The sequence below is a fragment of the Pseudonaja textilis genome, chromosome 3 (assembly GCF_049901715.1).
Source record: "Pseudonaja textilis isolate UNSWEBS1 chromosome 3, rPseTex1.2, whole genome shotgun sequence".
Classification (NCBI taxonomy): domain Eukaryota; kingdom Metazoa; phylum Chordata; class Lepidosauria; order Squamata; family Elapidae; genus Pseudonaja; species Pseudonaja textilis.
Genome location: NC_141992.1, coordinates 99,605,118 through 99,628,667, shown reverse-complemented (window position 1 = coordinate 99,628,667; position 23,550 = coordinate 99,605,118).

Here is a 23,550-nt window from a genome sequence, read left to right as displayed (position 1 = left end):
AGAAGAGTCAGCCAATGATCTGAAGGTAGTAGATTTTCAGACCTCTCAGGGCATCCAGGAGACAGACATCATATGGATCATAGAAATAGTAATTTATTGTTGTAGGGTATTGTTAGGTATAACATTGGTCACCTAACTAGTTTGGGTAAGATAATATATATATAAGCTATGATTCTTAGTTTAAAGTGTGTGTTACTTTAAATGCAAAGCATGTATTTTGGGTGTAGTGTGAAAACACCATAAGAGGGAGCAAGAGATGCTGATGAGACGCTGACGAGAAGCTGACGATTCCCTGACGCTTTGCTGGCAATTACTGGAGTTGCAGACGGAAGAGAGGAGTTTCTGAGTTTGTTGCATATCTCTCTCTACTGCGAGGAGATAAATTACCGGACTGTTATTTTTGTAAGTGTACCGACCTCTCATTTTTGACTTTGGAATTTGCAAATGAATAATCCCTGGATGGACTGAACTAAGTGTATGATATATGGACTGTTTTTGACTATGCTTTAACTCTTGCTGGAATAAAACTACTTTAATTGGCACTGTGTATGGTTTACTGAGTGTAAGCTACACAACACTTATCTCACATATTTGCCTGCCTGCCTGCCTGCCCTGCAGATCTCGCTAGGGGTTTATCCCTAACACTGGTTATGGGCCCAGCTGCACAGTCAGACTAACCAGGATATAACAGGCTTATATAAAGTGAGAGTTAGTGTAGTTACACAATACTGTAAACAGACAGCTGTGTTTTATTAATTATAGTTTAATATCCAGAGAAAGATGGCACAAGTCAATTTACCAAGTTTGTCTCTAATATCCAAACTGGATGGAACAAACTATGTTTCATGGTCTATGAAATGCAGCCTACTTCTACGCAGAGAAGGTTTGTGGAATATAATACAAAACCCACCAGAGGTAGATGCTTGGGATCCAGAGGATGAAGATGATGCCCAGAAGTTACAAGAATAGAAACTGAAAAATGAACAAGCTCTCTGTATAATAGGACTGACACTCAGTGACCAGCAGCTTGTCCATATTCGTGGAGAAGAAACAGCTGCTAAGTGCTGGGAGAATTTAAAGAAGATTTATGTTCGAGACAGTGTAGGAGCTCATATAAATCTTACACGGAAGCTGTTCAGAACACATCTTCAAAAGAATGGAGACATGTTGACTCATATAAACACTATGAAGAGAATTTTTCAAGAGCTGCATGAAAAAGAGCTTATCTTCACTGAACTGCATCAGGCTTATATAATTTTGTCTTCATTGGATCAGAGTTATGATGATTACGTAACTTCATTGGAAGTGCTGCCAAAGGAAAACCTTACATTAACTGACATTACTGGCAGATTAATTGAAGAAGCCAGGAGAAGGCTTGAAAGGGATCAACTCAGAAGGGAACAGCCACAAGAAGAGGAATTATCTTCGTCAGCCTACACAATTAGAAAATGTTTTAATTGTGGAAGAAAAGGACATTTGGCTAGATTCTGCAAGAAAGAAAAAAGCCAAAATGCCAGCCAGAATGCAAAAAGGCATCAAAAGGATAAAAAATGCTTAGAGTTAGCCATGTATAGCAACCAAACTGTGAACAATAATAATTTTTGGGTTGTAGATAGTGGAGCATCGCACTGCATAACAAAAGATAAGAAAGGATTTATTAAGATGTCCACGAGTTCACAGCAGATATCATTAGCGAATGGCTGGAAACTTAAAGCAAAAGCTGAAGGTACTGCATATTGTTCTTGCATAAAAGAAAATGTAAAAATGTTATATGTACCACAACTTAAGTTTAATTTGCTTTCAGTTAGAGTTTTGATTAAACTAGGTTATGTAGTTACCTTTAGGGGAGAAAACTGCATAATAGAAAAGGAAGGTAAAAAAGTGACTGCAACTTTAAAAGGTGAATTGTATGTGTTAAATGATAATCAATTAGAGGTGGCTAACACTGTGTATAATAACGTTAAACCTCATGATGAATGCATACATTTGTTACACAGACGTTTAGGGCATATAAATTTTAAAATGCTCAAGCAAACTGTTGAACTGTCTAAAGGTATAAAACTGAAGCCTTGCAGTAAGTATTTGCACTGCAATGCTTGCAGTCAAGAAAAAAGCAAGGTAATACCAGCAAATAGAATTAATGGATTTAAGACTAAGGAGCCTCTAGAGGTCGTATTTGCTGATATTATAGGTCCTAAAAAACCAAGTGTGGGAGGTGCTCGTTATATATTAAGTATAATGGATCATTATTCTAGATATGGTTTCTGTTATTTAATGAAGAGTAAAACGAAACATATCAAAATTTCTTTAATTGGTTGAAGTTTGCAGAGAGAAAACTAAAAGGAAACTAGTAACTCTTGTAACTGATAATGGTACGGAATTTATAAATAATAAATTCCAAAATAGACTGAAGATGGCAGGTGTAGAACATAAAAGGTCTGCACCATATAGGCCACAACATAATTCCTTTATAGAAAGGCGAGGCCAAACACTGCAGGCAATGGCTCGTACTATGTTGTCAGATTCAGGATTACCTGAGAATTTGTGGGGAGAAGCAACAATGTGTGGTAATCATATATTGAATAATGTTGTTAACTCAACAACAGGTGAATTACCATTCACACGGTGGCATGGTAGAAAACCTGACTTAAGCTACATGCACACATTTGGTGCACCAGCATGGGTGCATATTCCCACTCAACTGAGACATAAGGGACAGCATAGGGCTAAAAGATTATATTTTGTAGGTTACGAATCAAACCATAGATCTTACAGGTTCTGGGAAGAGGGCACAACTAGAATTTATTGTAGTGCTAGTGCTCAATTCCTGGAACATGTGGGATGGCAAAAATTGGAACACGATTCGAATGGGAGTGTAATTATAGAAACCTACAAGGGCCCGAGCCACCATACTAGTAAAAGTCCAATTAAAGAGAAAGTAAAGGAAGAGAAAATAGAACCAATTAAGGAAGAAATAAGTGAAGAAGAAATAGATGACCAGGAACAGGTGATAGATAAGAGTCCACCTGTAAGTCCTGTTCTACCTAGAAGGTCAACACGAGAGAGTAGACCACCTGATAGGTATCAGGCAAGTATGGTGTGCCAGATTAGTAAAATTCCAACCACTGTGGAAGAACTAAAATTGTATCCTGCAAAGGATCAGGAGAACTGGCATACAGCAATGAAAAAGGAACTGTATTCATTAAGACAGATGGGAGTCTATGAGAATGCTAGATTACCTCCAGGTGAAAAGTCCATTGGATGCAAATGGATATTTAAATTAAAAACAGGTACAAATGGGACTGTTACCCATAAGGCTAGGTTGGTAGCTCAAGGATTTAATCAAACTGCATGTGATTATGATGAAGTGTTTGCACCAAGTTTAAAAGCAACAACCTTGAGAGCAGCTTTAGTGTGGGCAGCTAAGAAAAACTATATCATAAATCATTTAGATGTAGAAACTGCCTATCTGCATGCACCATTGCAGCACACTATATATCTAAAGAAACCTGTAGGGATTAAGGATGATAAAAATAATAATGACTGTTGGAAACTTAAAAAGAGTCTTTATGGATTAAAACAATCTGGTTACGAATGGAACCAATATATTGTTAAGGAGTTAAACAATATAGGGTTTAAAGCAGGTTTAGCTGATCCATGTTTATTTAGAAGAGAGAAAAATGGAATAGTGTCATTATTATTGTTGTTTACAGATGATATTGCCTTAATTACAAAAACTAATAATGAAGCTACTGAAATAATATCATTATTAGGTAAGAGGATAAAATTAAAGCAATTAGGAGAGATAAAACAGTATCTCGGATTGACAATAAATAAAACCAATCGTGGCTATAAGATATCTCAAGAGGATAAGATTTATCAATTACTAAAAACATATAAGATGGAACTTTGTAAACCAGCAAAAACTCCAATGAGTCAGGAATTTTGCCGGACTGATGTTCAGAGTTCAAAATTCGATAAGACTATCTATCAGTCGCTAATTGGTAGTCTATCATACATTAGTAATTGGTCAAGGCCAGATATTGCCTATAGCATTAATCAATTGGCTCGTTTCAACGCTGAACCCACTGAACGACACTGGCAAGCAGCAAAACGTATCTTAAGATATCTTAAAAGGACAATGCACTATGCATTGTATTTTGGAGCCAAAAGATGATTTGATTTTAAGTGCATATACTGATGCAAGTTTTACAACAGATATAAATACTAGGAAATCAACTTCAGGAATGGCTATACTACTAGGAAAAGCATTAATTGGTTGGAGGTCAATTAGACAGCAACACATAAGTATGTCCACAATGGAAGCAGAATTTTCATGTCTATCTTTATTATGTACTGATTTAATTCTGTATAAACAGTTGTTGTTGGATATGGGATTAACTGTTAATGATTCCATTGTTGTGTATGAGGACAATCAAGCAGCCATACAGTTGGCTACAAATATTGCTGTAAAAACGAGATCTAAGCATACAGATCTTAGATATCTGAATGTAAGACAATCTGTAAAAGATGGTTTAATAAGATTGGAATATTGTATGACTGAGCAAAATATTGCTGATCAGTTCACGAAAGCCCAAGGTGCAGTGAAACACAAAGAGAGTTGTGATGACTATGGGTTAAGGTTGTAAATAGATATATATATTATTATATTACCCAAAAGGGGAGAATGTTAGGTATAACATTGGTCACCTAACTAGTTTGGGTAAGATAATATATATATAAGCTATGATTCTTAGTTTAAAGTGTGTGTTACTTTAAATGCAAAGCATGTATTTTTGGTGTGGTGTGAAAACACCATAAGAGGGAGCAAGAGATGCTGATGAGACGCTGACGAGAAGCTGATGATTCCCTGACGCTTTGCTGGCAATTACTGGAGTTGCAGACGGAAGAGAGGAGTTTCTGAGTTTGTTGCATATCTCTCTCTACTGCGAGGAGATAAATTACCAGACTGTTATTTTTGTAAGTGTACCGACCTCTCATTTTTGACATTGGAATTTGCAAATGAATAATCCCTGGACGGACTGAACTAAGTGTATGATATATGGACTGTTTTTGACTATGCTTTAACTCTTGCTGGAATAAAACTACTTTAATTGGCACTGTGTATGGTTTACTGAGTGTAAGCTACACAACACTTATCTCACATATTTGCCTGCCTGCCTGACTGCCCTGCAGATCTCGCTAGGGGTTTATCCCTAACAGGTATAATAAAAGAAGGTTGAAAGCCTGGCAGAGTTTTGCTTTGCCCCTCTTGTACCAAACAAAATCAAAGAGATGTAATTTTGAGTTTCTTCCTCATGCTTTTCCCTTTCCCAGCACTAAGTTGCCATTTCTCCTCCCTTAATAACTTCTACTCGGGTTCATTAAGATTATCTCCATATTTCTCTACACACAGGTAATCCTCGACTTACAACAGCACTGAAAAACATGAATTTTGACTGTATACCACATTTACGACTGTTCTAGCATCCCCATGGTCATTTGATTAAAATTCAGACAATTGGCATGTATTTATGACAGTTGTGATCACCTTTTGTGACCTTCTGACAAGCAAAGTCAATGGGAAGGCCAGATTCACTTAACATCCACTTAATAATTGCAGCAATTTACATAACAACTTTGGCAATTTGGTTCATAAAATGTGGCAACGTTTGCTTAACAAGGTCTTTCTTAGCAATGGTAATTTTGGGCCCAAATGTAAGTCGAGGACTAACTGTAGTCACCTTGAGGGAAAACAACATTCTCATGTTGTAATTCAAGATAATCAGGAGAGTAGAAGACAAAGGGCATTATTCACATAGCTTGGGTTCAGAAAGCTTGATTTTCATCAGCTCCAATGAAAGGTGAGTTGCAGACTATGATTCACAATCCTCAAGGTTATCCTCAAAGAGACAGGAGATCCTGGAAAACATGAGACTGGAACTCCAGGTACAAACAAACCCCATGAAAAGGAAAAAGTCTTAAGGGACTTATGTGAATGAATAGTGAGCAAACTGGCAAGCTAAGAAGCAAAAAGCAGATATACATAGAATGGAAACTAAGGGTAGTAACTAGGGAGGCAAGCATATCTTGAATCTCTATGGACAGAGTTTGAAAGGCTAAAACTCAAAATGAAATGAAGCTTGCAAGAAATACAAACAAAGAAGCTACAACATTTATGGGTTTGGGCATTTGTCAGGGAGTATTTTGGCTAATCTGCAAGACAACGAACAAGATAAATGTGCAATGGCTTAACACATATATTTTGTTCACTGGTAGGAAGGATTCTCTTAACATGAAGAGAGACTGCTCCCATCTAAACAATGAAAGAGAGGTGGAATATAAGTTAGGATTGATAAAGTTATAGTAAGGATCCCTGCCTTGCTCTCTCCATATTTCAAGACCCGATAATTACATTCCAGAGTGTTGAAAGAGCTGTCAAAATGATTTCAGAATGACTGATTGAAATGTTTGAAAAGTGCTGGCAATAAGCATCTCCCTAACTTCCACCTCAAGAATGCCTCATTAATTATCATTTAAGATGATATCCTCATGACATTCCTCTCATCTCTAGCCCATAGTTTAGGCTAACAAACATTATGGTGGATTTGTCCAGCTCCTGCTTTTCATTCTGACAGATTGCACCCTGAGTAATCTGCCTATTAACACTTAACTTTTGTATAGATTGCATACGGTGTCTCACCTATTGACATACTATCAAGAGCCATGATGGTGCAGTGGTTAGAATGCAGTACTGCAGGCTACTTCTGCTGATCACTGGCTACCAGTAGTTTGGCAGTTCCGGTTTCACTGGCCCAAGGCTGACTCAGCCTTCTAGCCTTCCGAGGCCAGTTAAATGAGGACCCAGATTGCTCGGAGCAATATGCTGACTCTCTAAACTGCTTACAGAGGGCTGTAAATCATTGTGAAGCCATATATAAGTCTAAGTGCTATTCTATTGCTATATTGCTATTGCTATATATACTAGGACTGTGATGGCAAACCTATGGCACGCATGCCGGAAGTGGTACGCAAAGATATTTCTGCTGGCACGTGAGAGGACCAGGCTCACCTGGAACAGCCCCACTGTGCACACCGCACCCCCCATCAGCCAGCTGATTGCCGGGTATCTGCCACACGGTAGGAGACGCACGCGCAGGAGATATGTGTGCAGGGGGCAGAGGGGGCAAGGGGGCATGAATGCAGAGGCATGTGGCATGGGGAAGTCACACAAATATGTGCAGAGAGGCAGGGTGGGGTCATGCATGCATTGCATTATGGGTGGCGGCATGCGCGCGTGCACATACACACGCTTTCGGCACGCAGCGAGGAAAAGGTTAGCCATCACTATACTAGGTGCTGCAGGAGGCAATTCACAGTATGGATTGTGAAATTGTTATTACCATGGTTGATCAACCAGATATTTAACTAAGTTTGGCATTTTTATCCACTTGCTGAGTTCTTCCCAAGGAAGGACCTTGGATAGATGGATGTTCTTATTTGCTGGTGTTAAAAGTATCATTGCAGGATGTAAGCTGTTCTCAGTAAATCTGCTTTTTGCAATTGGCTGAAGGTGGTTTTATCAGTACTGATAGTGTTCAAGTTGTGCTTCAGATCTTTTAGGATTGGATCCAAAGCACTTATTGCTGTATTATTTTTGCTTTCTTTTGTCACATTCTACTCTTATTTGCGGGTCTTTGTGTTTTGTGATTTACTTCAGTTTTTTCTCTCCCACTCTCTTCAAGCACTGCAACAAGCCCTATCTAGACTCTTTTGTCTTTCTTATCAACAATTGTTAGGTCTGGAGCATTATGTGGTAGGTGCTTGTTTTGAATTCTAAAGTCCCAGAGCATTTCAGCCTCTTCATTTTTGACTATGTTGTCATCTCACCAGTCCTTGCTGGCAGGCCAACAGCATTTCTTAAATATATTACAATGCACCATGGTTGCTACTTTATCATGCTGTCATTTATAGTCAGTCTGTGTGATCTAACTAGGTGGTTCGTTGTTTCTTCACCTTCTTTGCAAGAGTGGCATTGGCTGTCTGTTGCTGTCTTCTCAAACCTGGCATTTATTCTTAAAGCTTGTCTTATGCAGCTAGAATTAGCCCTTTTCTCTCTTTAACTTTTCTGCTCTTGTTATTATCTACTTTGCCTACTAGGATTTTTCTTTTTTTGTATTGGCCATGTAATACTTGTCATATCTCTTTTATATTCTTCATTTGGTCTATCTTATAGACCAGTTTGGTCTCCCTGGTATTCAATAAACTTGCATGATGTACTAGCTTTAGTGCATCGTCTTCACTATTCTTCAGCTATTTTTCCAAAGCCCCCTTTCTTCTTCAACTGTCTGCTGTACTTGCACTTATGATCCTTGGTAAGTAGGGTCTCTCAACATTGCTGTTTGGGTGAAGACCATGATTCATTGCCATTATTTTTTAGGTCTTCCTATTCAGAGTTTCTAGTTCAGCTTCAATCCATCCACTGTTCCAGCTGTATATCTAATGACTGATATTGCCCATATGTTAATTGCCTTGATGGTATTTCCTCCACTTTTTCTCTTAAAATCATCTTCACTTTCATTATGTATATGCTAGTAACCTTCTTCTTGATTTTAGTTGCTTGAAGTTGACAGCCAGAAGGCTGCCCCAGGTGATCTCCTCCATCCAGACTCTTGGTATAATTTCCATAGGGCATCTGTTTCTTCAGCTATTACTGTTTTCTACTATTGACTGTAAAGATGGCACATTTATTCAGTGTAAACTCTATTACAATATCTTGGCTGCATATTTGGTGGGTGTTGAACATAGATTCTACTTCCAATGGGTGTTTTTCCTTGCAGTTTTAGATTGTTATGTGAAGGAGGTGGGATGATCTGATAGATATGTTTGATTATTAATAGACATGGCCTGACTTGCTTGGTATTGTTGATAGAAGAATCAGTACAATATCAAACAGTAGTGGTGCTAGTAAACCTTCTTGAAAGGTTCCTCTCTTGATATTAACCTCCCCCCAGATATCCCTACCGACCAGCAACTATATCTTCCATTGATCTTTGCACAAAGCTTCTGATGTTTCTATTGGCTCCTGTTATTTCTAGGCACTTGATTATTCAATTATGTGGCAGTGAGTTGAATGCCTTCTTGTAATCAAATCCAAGCTACATTCAAGTTGGTCTTCCTTCTCTTGCAGTTTTCCAAAATCATCTTGTCAATTAGGAACTGACTTTGTTTGTTCCTCTACTCTTTGGATTGTTTCCTTTCTGTTCAGGTGGAAAGAGTTTGTTTTCAACTAGATGCTATTGGATTGCATCAGCCACAACACCAGTTAGCAATTTGAAAGCTGTTTGTAGGCTGATAATTGGCCTGTAGTTGCTTGGCACTGCCTTTTTTGCTGGATCTTTCATTATCAGGTAGGTTCTGCCAGATGTTAACCAGGGCTATTCCGATTGCTCTAAACATCTGTCAAAATTCACCTCCTTCTCCAGCCCCAGCTGTACCCCAAGAGTGATTAGTAAATATTTATCCTTCTGACAGGAAATCCACCAATCATTACACATTAATTTGCCCTGCAATAAATATCAGGACAGCAGAATACCAAAGCAGAATAAAAATCAGATGTATAGCAACAAAGCACATTTATACAGGCAACTTTTGTGGTTCCTCATGGATTTAGGGAAATGATTTAAGCCAGCTTTTAGATGTACCCATTGTCCCAAAACTGAAAGAGCAGGACTGGGGAAACCACAGAAGAGTTCTGTGCTGGTTAATGAACACAATAAAGGAAAGTATGTAAGTACAGAACTGTTCTTTTAATCTGCACTGAAGAAGATATGGGACAGATTGTCAAATAGCATGGCTGTGAACAGTTAGGAAAAAATATTATTACCAAAAGCCAGCATAGGTTTGTAAAGTTATATCAGATTACAGTATCTCTTTTTATGACAGAATGATTAGCTCAAGAGCTCGAGTGACTGTAGCAAATGTAATGTATCTTGATCTCAGTAAAAGTGTTTAACAAAGTCATGATATTATTTGACAAAATCTATTCCATTTTAGTGTCTCTTCAGCTTGAATTGGCAGTTCATGCCATCATAGGAAATGATTTTTAAGTGTTTTATGCTTAAATTGCAATGCTGTAGTTTCTATTTTTTCTGCTTTCATTTTTACCCACTGATGTTCAATATCTCATAAACATCTTTTTAAATAACCTGGAGGATTAAAAGGGATTTGATCAGATCTTCTGATGACACCAAGTTAAAAGGATTGGTTAAAACCCTGAAAGACAAAGTCATAACCCAAAATAGCCTCAATTGGCTTGAATATAGGGCAAAATTCAACAGAGAAATAGTAGTGAAAGGATATGTTCTTGCATCTGAATGTCTATGGAGATTCTCAATCATCCAGAGTTACGGTTGTCCCAAAGATGCTTTTTCAAAAGGCAACTGGACCAGTGGTAAGATTCAATTTTTTTTACTATCATTTCTGTGGGCATGGCAGGGGAAGGATACTGTAAAATCTCCAGTCAGAGCGGGTATTTGCCGGTTCTCTGAACTACTCAAAATTTCCACTACCAGTTCTCCAGAACTGGTCAGAACCTGCTGAATACCACCTCTGAACTGGACTGTTTTTCCTTGAAGATGTTTCATTTCTCTTCTTACCCAAGAAGCTTCTTCAGTTCTGACTGAATGGTGGGGAGAATGGAAGGATTTATATTCTTTGCAGTCACCTGGTTGTTAGCACTCTCTCTCTCTGAGAGTCACTGAGGCCACTTGGGGTTTATTTGTGCCCTGAATTGTCACCTGAATCAGAGTGCAAATGGGTGTGGAACCTTCTTGAAACTGCTAAAAGGACTGCATTGTAAACAGGAAAGAGATGGTGTTGTATCCCTCCTTCTCTGTTGAGAGAGGGCTGCTCAGTTTTGACATAGGTGGCCTCTTGACCACTCTTTCAAATGTCTTGAATGAGAAGCAAAACATCTTCAAGGAAAAAACAAGGTCTAGTTGCCTTTTGAAAAAGCACTTTTGGGATTTGTGTATCTGAATAGGAAAAATCAAATGCATATGTATAGGACTGAGGACACCTGGTTTTGAGGTCACGAGTGTGAGAAGGATCTAATTTCATAGTTTGCAACTAGTCAGAGATGAATAATTTTGATGCAGTAACTAAAATGATTAAGCAACCTTAGGTTTCAGATTTGATATTGCAGCTAGAGGTAATAGTTCAACTGCAGTCTTCACTGATAAGTGAATTGATTATCACATTTGGACCCTGCAGTTTAAAAGAGACATAGAGGAAACTGCAGAAAAAAACCTACTAGAAATCTAGAATCTTCTAATCATCTTGAATCGTCTAGAAATGAAGCCCAGTGAAGAACAGTTGCAGAGACTGAGCATGTTTAATTCGCAAAAGAGAATATTGATGGGAGATGTGATACTGATCCACCAATATTTTCAAGGCTGACAGATGCAAGAGGGCCAAATCCGAATGAAGACAATTATTTTTATATACAAAAGAAGATTCAGGATCAATGTTAGGAGGAATTTGAGAGGGTAAATTCTGAAGTGATGGAATTGTCTGTGTAGAACAGTATTAAACTGTCCTTACTGGAGATTTTCAAGAGGGAAGGTATTGTATAGTTATCTGTTATTCATGGTCTGGTGGTTTCCTGCCCTGAGAAGATTTTTGGGCTAATGACTTATAGAGTCCCTTCCAATTCACACTTTTTATGATTAATTCAACAAACTTCATAGCTAAGCAATGGTTTGAATCTGGATTTTTCTGGTTTTGCACAGATAGATTATTTACTTGCATTATTATTTTTTACATGCACAATACATTATTTACACCAATGCTGTAAAACTAATATATCTGTAAGCTATTCTGCCTCTTCTGCCTTTCTTCTAATTGTAAAAAGATTCTGTCTGATATTATTCTGGAATGGCTGTTCTGTTCACATTATCTTTCTGCTCTAGCCAGGGGCTAACAGTTGTACAAATTATCCCAGATAGTTCTTCCTCATCCATTTAATATTTGCTTGAGTAATGCATGAGGTTTTCCAGCAAAATTTGAATATCCTGTATTAGAAATATTTTGAAAAATATAATTTTTTTCTTCAAATCTGAATCAAGAGGGAAAAAAAACCTCCACGACATTAGATGTGTCTATGACAGCAAAATAGCCCAGCATGGGTGTTTCATCTACTCTACCCTTCAACAAGTGCTTAATGCATGAATCTTGCTCTAGGATGCATTAAGCTCCACTTGTTATTCCAGATCCCCATAACTCTATTAAAAAAGCAAACAAAGAAATGTCAACCTCTATGCATTTTTAAAAGACACAAATTCTCCAACAACTTTGCATAATGCATTACAGGGACATCTATCCATTAAACATGACTTCTGAGAAGAGAAATGGGAGCATCTGAAAAGGCAACTCAAAGGGAGAGATGAGGCCACATCAGGGTACAATTCATTGAGGAGAAAAAAAGGATTAAAAAAATAAAACAAGGAAGGAAAAACATGTCTAAACTGAACTTAGATCTGTTGCAAAATTTTATCTGAAGTGACATTATGAGGGGAATTTGTCATATTCTGCTCAGATAAGAGAATTATGAGAAGCTAAATTTGTTCAGAGCAAAAGCCTCAGCTATTTCCATGATGTCCAACTTACTGCATCTTGGAACCCCACAAGTAAGTGGTGGATTAGTAAGTGATGGATTAGTGAAGACTAGTGTATAAAAGTAAGTGGTGGATTAGTGAAGAGTAGTGTATAAAAGATGGTGTATAAAGGATGTTAAAATCCCAGCAACTAGGAAGGCAAATAGTTTCTGTTATTGTAGCCATCATGAAAAAAAGATATGGGCAACCTTATTTTCAACCCTCTTTTAAAACCTTGTTTTGGTTGGTGCATCATCAGTATAGTAATGAATTCCATAATTTAACTGAATATGATTTGAATTGGTACTTCCTTTGGTCTCTTCTGATTCTTTTCAGCTTCACTGGATGATCTTTGGTTCTTAAATTAATAAAGAAGCAGAAAAACTACTGCATATTATTGCTTCTAGAATTCTTGTAATCTTTCTCCCTTGTGCTGACATCTCTATTTTGTTATTTTGCATCCTTTCCAGCTCTGCTTTGAGAGGCATTGGCAAGAACTATGCATGATGTTTCAAATGGAGCTGCATTTATCAAACTACAGGTGGTCCTCATTTAACAACCATGCATTCAGTGGTTGTTTGACAGTGTTGAACAAATGATAGTTGCGACTTGATCTCATACAGCCACTGCAGTGTTCCCACCGTCGTGCAATTACAATTTCTCTGTCAGCTTCCCGTAAGCAAAGTAAGTGGAGAAACTGGCAGGAAGTTAAAAGTCATGGTCATGTGAGGCCCTTGCTTAAAAACCTGGCCCACTTCAACTGGGACTGCAGAACTGCCATTGTTAAGCGAGAATGGTTTTTTGGCTAATAACAGCACAGCTGTTAGCATTGTTACATAAGAACTGCCTATACTGATTTATCCCTCAAATTTTGAGGAATGAAAAAACAGCTTCAGAGCAATTATAAAATTTATGCTTTACAACAGAAAATATTATTTCAGGTTGTTTGTCATGCTTTGCCACAGTTGTGATTCTCAGTTTCTCAACAGCCTGGCATTGCCCCCTCCAGAGTCTTAACCGGTGATTAAAAACTGCAGGCAATCGGCATAAGTGTGAAGATAACTGAAATACACACAATCTAATAAAAAAAAAGCAGTGGTGCCTGTTTTAGCAAATGGGTTTGTGAATTCCTAATAAGAAAGGCAAAAGTTGTTAAGGACCTTCTGCATCATCTGTTTCATTTATGGTAGCTCTTCGTTGAGCTTCCCAGTGATATCACTTAAGATCGCTTCTTTAACTTGGTGCTTTCCAGGAGCCTAACATTTTGAGGACTCCAAATTAAGGAAGACTGGCCTAAAAATCCAAATGCAATTGCCAGACTTGCAATAGAAATTTTTTTATCAGTTATCATGCTAGTGAAAAGTCAGCCCTAAGCCACTTTTTTTAAAAGCTGGAGCCATTTTGGGAACAGCTTCAGGGCTGCCACAGCCATGCCATTTGGGGCTGTGAGAACTTAAGGGGGGAGATATTGGATAACCATTTGTCTGAAATGGTGTAGGGTTTCCTGCCTAAGCAGGAGGTTGGACTAGAAGACCTCTAAGGTTCCTTCCAACTCTGTTTTCTATTCTATTCTATTCTATTCTATTCTATTCTATTCTATTCTATTCTATTCTATTCTATTCTATTCTAAATGAAGCAGACAGAGATAGCTGGGAATGTGTAGCCAAAGCAACATTATTTTCCATGGGAGGCAAGGACATTCTACCAGGTTTTGGAGAAGCGTGGACCAAAGCCACCCAAAATGGCGGCTGTGACCTGGTTGGACCACGTGACAGATGTGTGACCTGAGGGGAAGAACTTTGGGGTTTGATTTAGGTGGGGAAAACCTTGGTTCCTCCAGAGTCAGGTTTTCCCCAGATGTGCCAATATGACATGCCTAATAAATCTATACTTTGAGGAATATGTCTGCCTTGGGGTTTTGATTCACACATTGGGTGTGTTAACTGGAACCCTGGCATGGAGAACTTTGGGGAATGTCCTATTAATTAGTCTTACTTTCCTTTGTGAGGGCACGACAAAAGAAAAAGACATTTGTGCTCCCCTGACTTGTTTTGATAAAGTCCAGCATACAAATATCACTAATAGCCAGAGTAAAAAGAAGCTTTGGAGGCTTTGCTTAGTGAAGGACAAATACCAAAAAACAATTGATTTTTCATTTCTGCCCAGTCCCTTCCCACCATGCCAAAGCCAATCAGCCTTTATTTTAAAAGAAGAAGTCGTCAAAGACAGAGGACTCATTTCACTATAAGACATTTCACTAGCTCATGCTTGAGCACACTTAACCACTCTTTTTGCAGAGGAAGAGTGGCGGAAGAAGGAATAAAACAGAAGTGAGAAGGAAGGAAATCCATATGTATGTAAAGAGCCACTATTTTCTCTTTTTTCCTTATTTTGGAGGGCATTTTTTTTAATGTCAGAGAATCTCTGCATTTTTCTACTACTTCATCACATGCAGTTCAAGATTTTTTTTTTCAAAAAAAAAATCTATACATTTGTTTGTTTATAAAGTTTAAAGGCCACCTCATTCCAAATTTTTACACTTTACACTTTAAAAAAACCAAAGAAACAAAAAAGCATAGGATAGAAAAATACATTCATGTATTTCTAGAGGAAAAACCACATATCAAGCAAAAAAGTAACACTACAGGACTCGGCAGTTACCCTACCCAAGATCTAGCAAAAAAAAAATTTCTAGTGTGTATAACTTTTATTAAATAGTTTTAAAAAGGAAGATTAAAAACTAATATAAAGTAATATAAGAAAAAGAAAGCTAAAAATGCAAGGAAGGGGAAAAAAGTAAAAGAAAAGGTACAAAAGGTACAAAAAGGTACAAAAGGTACAAAAAATTTCCAATCTTTTTTACTGCAGTTATAAGTACAATTATAAATTTACCTCTAACTATACAATATAGGTCTCCTCACTCCAGAATCTGTCTTTTCTAATCATCAAACCATAAATCATAATTTCATTTTTTGTGTTTGATGTAAAAAGTCCATAAGGGGTTTCCATTCAACAATAAACTTGAATATTGTCTTTTCTCTGGTCAAAAAAGTCAATCTAGCCACCTCAGCAAATTTCAGAAAATATTTATACATTTTAGCAATTATATGTTCATCATTTGTAACAATTCTATTTTAAACTCAATCTTACAATGTTCAAAACTATAAATTGTATATCTACTTCAGAGGTGGTATTTAGCAGGTTCTGACCAGTTCTGGAGAACCAGTAGCAGAAATTTTGAATAGTTCCGAGAACCAGCAAATACCACCTCTGACTGGAGATTTTACAGTATCCTTCCCCTGCCATGCCCACCAAGCCACGCCCACAGAACTGGTAGTAAAAAAAATTGAATGCCACCACTGGTCTACTTTCAATTTTTCCAATAATTGCAAATAAAAGAACCATTGTCAACTATATTACTCTGTTATCAGTTCTTGATGTTATCTTACATTTCTTTTGACAAAAATTTTAGTATCTGATATTATTGTAGCCCTTTGTGTTTCACTGTTATTACTTGTCTTCAAAATGTTTTGGGTGCTGAGAGCCATAAAGGTGTTTTGAGCACAACCTGGGTTTCTATCTATTCCATATTGCCGATATGGCACATCAAAGGTGATGATTTTTAAAATCCACATTAAACTTGACTTTGTCGTACCACAAATACCCATACCAGTCTCCCCAAAAAATCATTATCTTCCCCCCCCCCCAAAAGCAAGGATATAGGAGATCATCTTGGAAAGCTAGTGTGATAACAAAGAATAACTTCTGATCTTCTGATAAATACTGTAGATGTATTACATCTAGTCATTCTCCCTAGTATAGTTATTTTGTATGAGCCCCATAGTATGTTCTTAAAATATGGAAAGAAATATTTGTATCTGTGAGCTTATTCTTGGAACAATTTTGTTTTTCTTTCTAACCTTTCTCCAATTTTTTATCTGGGGAATTATTTATTGTTTGCCATGCATAACCTGTTTCACTATCTTTATAAATTAGACTTTGCCTTATCTGAACTTTGACATGCTTCTTCTATTTTACCATCTGCTATTGAGGTCTTCCCAAAGTAGATCATCCACCTTTCTATTGTAGATGTTTCCCAGCGGGCAAAACCTGATCTTGTCCAACCCCACAAATTTAAACAATTTTGTTTGTTTAAAAAAAAAAACAGCTAGCCTCCCAAATACAAAGAACTACCTGTGAAGAGTAAGAAAGAGCAGACATGTGTGTCATGAAACCAAATTACAACAAAATACTTTGGGAATGAGGGATAACAATGTATCTGGAATAAAAATGTTAAATTCAATGGATACTTGATAGTATAGACACAAGTGTTTTAAATAAAGAAAGTGCTGCTATAGCAGCAGATACGCAAAGTACTGGCATTTATAAGTCTATAAAAGGTCACACAGAGAGCAGAAACTCAGTGTGAATTCAAGAACTGGCAATTTTGCTTAAAGCAATAGATTTCAAAGAGATTTCCTTGGCTGTACATTAATGGGCATGGTTTGAATTCTTTTTATTCCCAGCATTCCTATTTTACACACAGCTCACAACAAATTGTTTCTCCTGAATCAAAGCAATGGCAGAGTTCTTCTGAAGCCAAATTCTTTAAGAAACACAGAGACACAGGCATAACAACCGTCAAATTTCTGACAGTGCTTTGCTCTCTTTCAGCAAGAACCATTTCATCCTTAAAATACATTTCTGCAATAGTGAAGTTTAAATATAAATTCCCAAGACTTATTTATTTTATTCATTTATTCGTCATATTTATGCAGCTGCCTGTCTCACAATCAAGTGACTTCAGGCAGTGTGCAACATAGATGGAATTATTCTAGCATGAGGCCAACATAATTCATCATTTTCACTAATATTTTTGACAATGTCAAAATAGTCACCTTTTCTCCCATTCATCTTGGTTTGCAGAATCCCCAAGTGGCTATTTACAGCACCAGATATCATGGTAAACTTTATCTAAACACTTGCATAGTGCAGAAAGTTCAGACCCAGAGCATTTCTGTATATCATTCATTTATGGATAGATTATAAATGTGGAACTTGGAATTCAAAACCTAAGCACACACATACACATATATATATTATACTTTCAGTTTACACATGACTCTGGATGGCTTAAAAATCAATTTACTTGCACGTGACTCTGAATGGCTTAAAAACCAATAGTGTAACCAATTTAAAGACTGTAATAAAAATGGTCTGTTACAGGGAAGAAAAACTACACACATCTACTCAATAATTAATACTTCCTCAATAATCAGTTTTTTTAGTTTTTTGTTAATCCAAGCATATCTAGGAATAGGCAATTCTACACTGATGATTCAGCATTAATTGTATATGTGTGTTTCTTTGGCAGAAGGTGTGCATCTGAGGATACATTCACATATAAATAAGATCAATATTTTAAGTTTTTTGTTTATAGTATTTACGCTTTTTAAAGTTAAAAGCAGTTTTTAAAAATCCTTTCTTATTGCCTTGTGCCTTTCTAACGTCTTTTATGCCCACATTTTCCATAATGGTTATAACTCTTGCATTGTAAATAGAAGGTTGCTGCTTTAAAACATAATATTGCTTTTATTGTTTTTTTATCCTGGGCCTCCTATTTTTCTCTGTGTTTTTTTCCCTTTAAAAGACCTTCACTAGTGCTCGATTGTACTATTTTTCTAGCAACCTCAGGCGGAATAGTGTTAATAGTTCCCCTACAACCTTTAGGTTGATTATTGAAAACTCAAAGATCTACCAACAGGTTCTAATCTCCCTTCTTTTCATTCTTATCTTTAGAAACCAAATATGTGACTTCTCTACAGGCCTGAATTTTCCTCAGACCTAACCTTCTTAACACCTAAGAAATGGCTATAATAGCTGGCTGAATGACTTTGGGCCAGTCACTCTCTCTCAGCTATTCCTGTTGTGGAAAAATAGGAAGAGGACTGTGTAGTAGGCATGTTCACTATCTCAGATTATTTATAAAATAAAGGCAGGATAAAAATAAAAAAATAAATAAAAATAATAACCCAGATTACTTCTGATACAAATCTGAAGAACTCAGTCCATCGCTACTTTTATGGTTTATAAAATTCTTAATATACCTTTAAGCATACAAGTAATTCTCATTTAGTGATTGCCTTGCTCAGTGACCATTTGCAGTTATGACAGTGATGAAAAACTAACTACAACCAGTCCTCACATTTACAACCTTCATAACTCTGTAAAGCAAATGAAAACTGAAGAAAAGTCACAAGCACACCTGTGGCTTTACTTAGCAACTGCTTCTTTTAATGACCAAGTTGCTGGCCCCAATTGTGGTCACTAAATAAGGATTACCTATGTTAGATCTGGGAGGAGTGGGTCCAAGAATGGAGACAAGACTCAGATAGCAACAACAGCTCTTTATTAGTGACTTCAGGTCTGACGAAATATCCCAGCCGCAGCAGCCCCTTATATAGGGCTGGCTGAGGCTAGGCAGCCAATGACGGCGATTTGAGTTTGCCGCGCTTGGCTGGGCCAATCGCGACAGCCTGTTTACTAGCCAATCAGATCAGTCTGCAGTGACCAATCACGATCCACTATTCACGGACCAATCAGAGTTGCAGGCTTTCGAGCCTGCTAGTCCGGAACACCCCTCCCCTCTCGGTTCTGTTTAAGGGGTGGAGTTATATAGTCTCACAGGTAGGCGGGTCTTCATACCTGTCTACCTGACTTGCGTAATTCCAATTGTCCGTGTTCAATTTCGGGTTCAGGCGGACTGCCTGCTGGATCTAACTGGAACGGTGAACCGGTGCCATAGTTGTGACTCTCCTCTGGTGACCTCGGGGTGATTGAGTCATTAGCTTCGTTGCTACTGCTATGGCTCCCTGGGCTCGCTGAGCCTGCTTGGTTGCTGCTTCTAGGTGAAGTGTTTGTTCGCCCAGGTTCAACTACAGTTGGTGAGTATTGTAAGCTATGATGTGGTGATCTTGGGGTTAGTTCAGATGGGACAGGTGTTGGTTCTATTTCAGGACTCACGGCTTCCCCTCCCTCCCTGGTATCGAGGCTGGGGTCAGGGATGGAAGTTATGGTCAGTCTGGAGCGTAGCTGGTCAATGTGGCGTTTCCATGCTCTGCCATCAGTGGTCAATAGGCGGTAGGAGCGGGGGCCCATGACTTGAGTTATTTGAGCAGGAATCCACAGGGGATCCCCTGAAAAGTTTTTTGCAAATACAAGGTCTCCTACCTTAAAGGTGCGGTGCTTGCTGCTGGAACCCAGGGGTTTTTCCGGGGTGTAAGCAGGGTGTAACCGGTCTAGAGGCGATCTGAGTTTCCTGGCCATCAGGAGTTCAGCTGGCCTCTTGTTGGTCGTGCTGTTAGGTGTGATGTGCTGGAGAAGGAGCATCCTAGTGACCTTATTGTGGATGTTTCCTTGTTCCATTTTTTTGTAGAGTTTTCTTTGTGAACTGAACCATTCGTTCAGCCCTACCATTCGCCTCTGGATGAGCCGGTGATGTTAGTGCGTGTCGGATGCCCCGCTCAGCTAGGTATTGTTCAAAGGCTAAGGCAGTAAATTGGGGCCCATTGTCGGATACCAGGACATCGGGTAGGCCGTGTGTTGCAAAGAGTCTGTTTAATTTCTTGATGACTGCATCCGTAGTGGTTGTTTTCATTTTATTAACCTCTAGCCAGTTAGAATATGCATCTACTGTTATTAGGAAGGTGTGTCCTTTAGTAGGTCCCGCAAAGTCAATATGAATACGCGACCAGGGACCTCTGGGTGTTTCCCATTCTGCTGGTGGAGCTTTTGGTGGGGCTGAGTGGTTTTCTTGGCATCTGTTACAGGAGGCAACCCAGGTTTCAATTTGTTTTTCCATACCTGGCCACCAGGCGTAGCTCCTCACCAGCGTTTTCATATGCACGATGCCCGGGTGTCCATCGTGCAGCATTTGTAGGACTTTTTTTTGTAGTTTAGTTGGTATGACCACTCAGTCTCCCCATAATACGCACCCTCTTTGTGAGAAAAGTTCTGTCTGTCTGTTCTTGAAGGGTTTAAAGTTTTCCTTGGGATCGTTTTCTGGCCATCCCCTCTCCACCCAGCCAAGAACTCATGCCAAACATGAATCTTTTTTGGTTTCAAAAGCGATGTCCTGGGCAGTTAGTGGAGGTGAGGGGATTGTCTCGATTTGTAGTATTGGTAGCGTGGGAGCTGGGTCATCTTGCAGTTCGGGTAGTGGAGAGCGGCTCAAAGCATCTGCGTGAGGAATAGATTTTCCAAGGCGATGCCTTAGTTCAGGGGTTCCCAACCACTGGTCCGGGGACCGGTACCAGTCCGTGGAACAATTTCTACTGGGCCGCCGGTTTGCTGGGCGCCGCCATCTTGTTTTGATGAAAAAGTGCTTCCAGTGAGCTTTTCCAGGTAGAAAGCGGCATTTGGGTGCTGAAAGAATCCTCGCGCCTTAGTTTCATCGAGGGGGGGGGCGGCTTTGAACAAAACTAAGGTGCGAGGATTCTTTCAGCATGCATGGCAAGGTGAGCCGAGCGACCGTCCCGAAGCCGTCCCGAAGCCCATCGACACAGGTACAAAGGATGAGTTGAAGGTGGCGGGGAGAAGCGGGGGTCGGCTGGCTGGCCGGTCGCTCGGCTTGCCTTGCCATGCGTGCTGATGCCGGTACCGGGCCGCGGATGATTTTGTGATGCCGGTACCGGGCCGCGGCAAAAAAAAGGTTGGGGACCACTGCCTTAGTTGATAGTCGTAGGCAGCTAGGAACTCCGACCACCACCTCATTCTGGGGAATAGAATGTGTGGAGTAGGCTTGTCACCTGCCAGGATGCCAAGTAATGGTTTATCATCTGTGATGATAGAAAATGATCTCCCATATACATATTCGTGGAACCTTTTGATTGCAGATACAATTGCAAGGGCTTCCTTGTCTAGGTGGCTATAGTTTCTTTCTGTCTTTGACAAGGTTCTCGAAAAATATGCAATTGGTGCTTCGGTACCGTTTGGTAGGATGTGGCTCAGGATGGGGCCCACCCCAAATGGTGAGGCATCACAAGTAACAGTCAATGGGAATGTTTCGTTATATTGTATTAGCACTGCATCTGAAGTGAGAAGGTCCTTTACTTGTTGGAAGGCATGTTCCTCCCGTCGTCCCCAAATCCAGGAGGCCCTTTTATCGAGGAGTCTATGAAGGGGTTCAGCAACAGTCACCTTCTGGGGTAGGAAAATGTTATCAAAGTTAATGAGTCCCAGGAAGGCTTGAAGGCCTGTTTTGTTTTTGGGTCTTGGGGCATTTTTGATGGCTGCCAATTTCTTTTCTGTAGAGTGAATTCCTTGTTTGTCAAATAGGTAACCAAGACATTCAACCCTTTCTGTACATAACTGGCATTTTTCCCTTTTAACCTTGAGGCCAGCATCTTTGAACCTTTGTAGGACTGTTCTGAGGCATTTCTCTAATTGACTCTTCATTGGGGCGGCTATTAATACGTCATCGAAATAGGGTACGACCCCTTTTATGCCCTGCAATAGTCTCTCCATCAGGCTTTGAAAAATGCCTGGTGCTACGCTCACTCCAAACTGGAGCCTGTTACATTTGAATGCACCTCGATGTGTAACTATAGTTTGGGCTTTGGCGGTTTCGGCATCAGCTGGGAGCTGTTGATAAGCTTGGGCCAGATCTAGTTTTGCGAATATTTTGCCACCCCCAAGTGAGTGTAGGAGATGCTGAACGACTGGTACCGGATAGGCGCTCTGCTGCAGTGCGTGATTGAGGGTGGCCTTGTAGTCTCCACAAATTCTCAGGGACCCATCAGGCTTTATGCCGGTGACAATTGGTGTCTCCCATCGGGCGTGATCAATGGGTTCTAACACGCCTTGTGCAATTAGTTTGTCCAGTTGCTCATCAATTTTGGGTTTGAGAGCAAAGGGAACTTGGCATGGTTTTAGGCGAATAGGCACAATGTCAGGGCGGAGGTTAAATAAGATAGGGGACCCTTTGTACTTGCCTAAATTTTTGCTGAAAACTTCCCGGAAATCTTGGATGAGGGCCGCTTCCCAGTCATCGTCTTCGGTATGGTGGATGCCAGCCATTCTGATTCCTAATGGCACGAACCACTGAAGGCCCAGTAGGCTTGGCCGGTCTCTATCCACAATGGTGAGTGGTAGTATTGCAGTATGTCCCTTGAAAAAGACCTGGAAATGGCTGGTGCCCACAACTGGGATCTGGTTGCCTTGGTAATCTTTTAATATGAGTCTCTGACTGCTGAAATCTCAGCGGCGGATGCTTGGAATTAGTTGTTTAAGGGTTTTCCAGGATACCATGGATAGGGAAGACCCGGAGTCTACTTCCATGATGCACGGTTGATTTTCGATGATGACTTCTACACAGATTTTCTTTGTATCAAGTGATGAAGCGTGGCCAATGGTGATGGTCTGGTGTGCTTCTTCTCATCTGGGTATGCCGGTAAACCTTCAGGGTCTGTTGTACTGGTTCCACTGGTTGCTTGGGTGGTCCCTCTGTGTGGTCGGGTTGCCATCGGTTCTTTTTGGGCTGTTCCCTCTCCGTCTGGGGCTGGAGCCTCTTTTATTTCTGCATACCTTAGCAATATGTCCACGTTTTTCACAAAAACAACAGATGGCGTCTAGGAATCTGCACTCGGATCGTGGGTGGTTTCCCCCGCATCCGGCACATTGGTAGTTCGATTTATGACCTCACTGGTCCTGTTGCTCACGTTCTGACCGGAGTCTGTGGACTTTTTCCTCCTCACTGTCTGAGGACAATTCGACATCTTCATGATGGGTGGCCGATGTGTACTTGTCTGAAGGTTTCCCAGCATCATTGGTGGGTTGGCGGTTGGTCCCACTGGTTCGGCACATTCGTGCTGCTGATTTACGAGTGGCTTCAGCT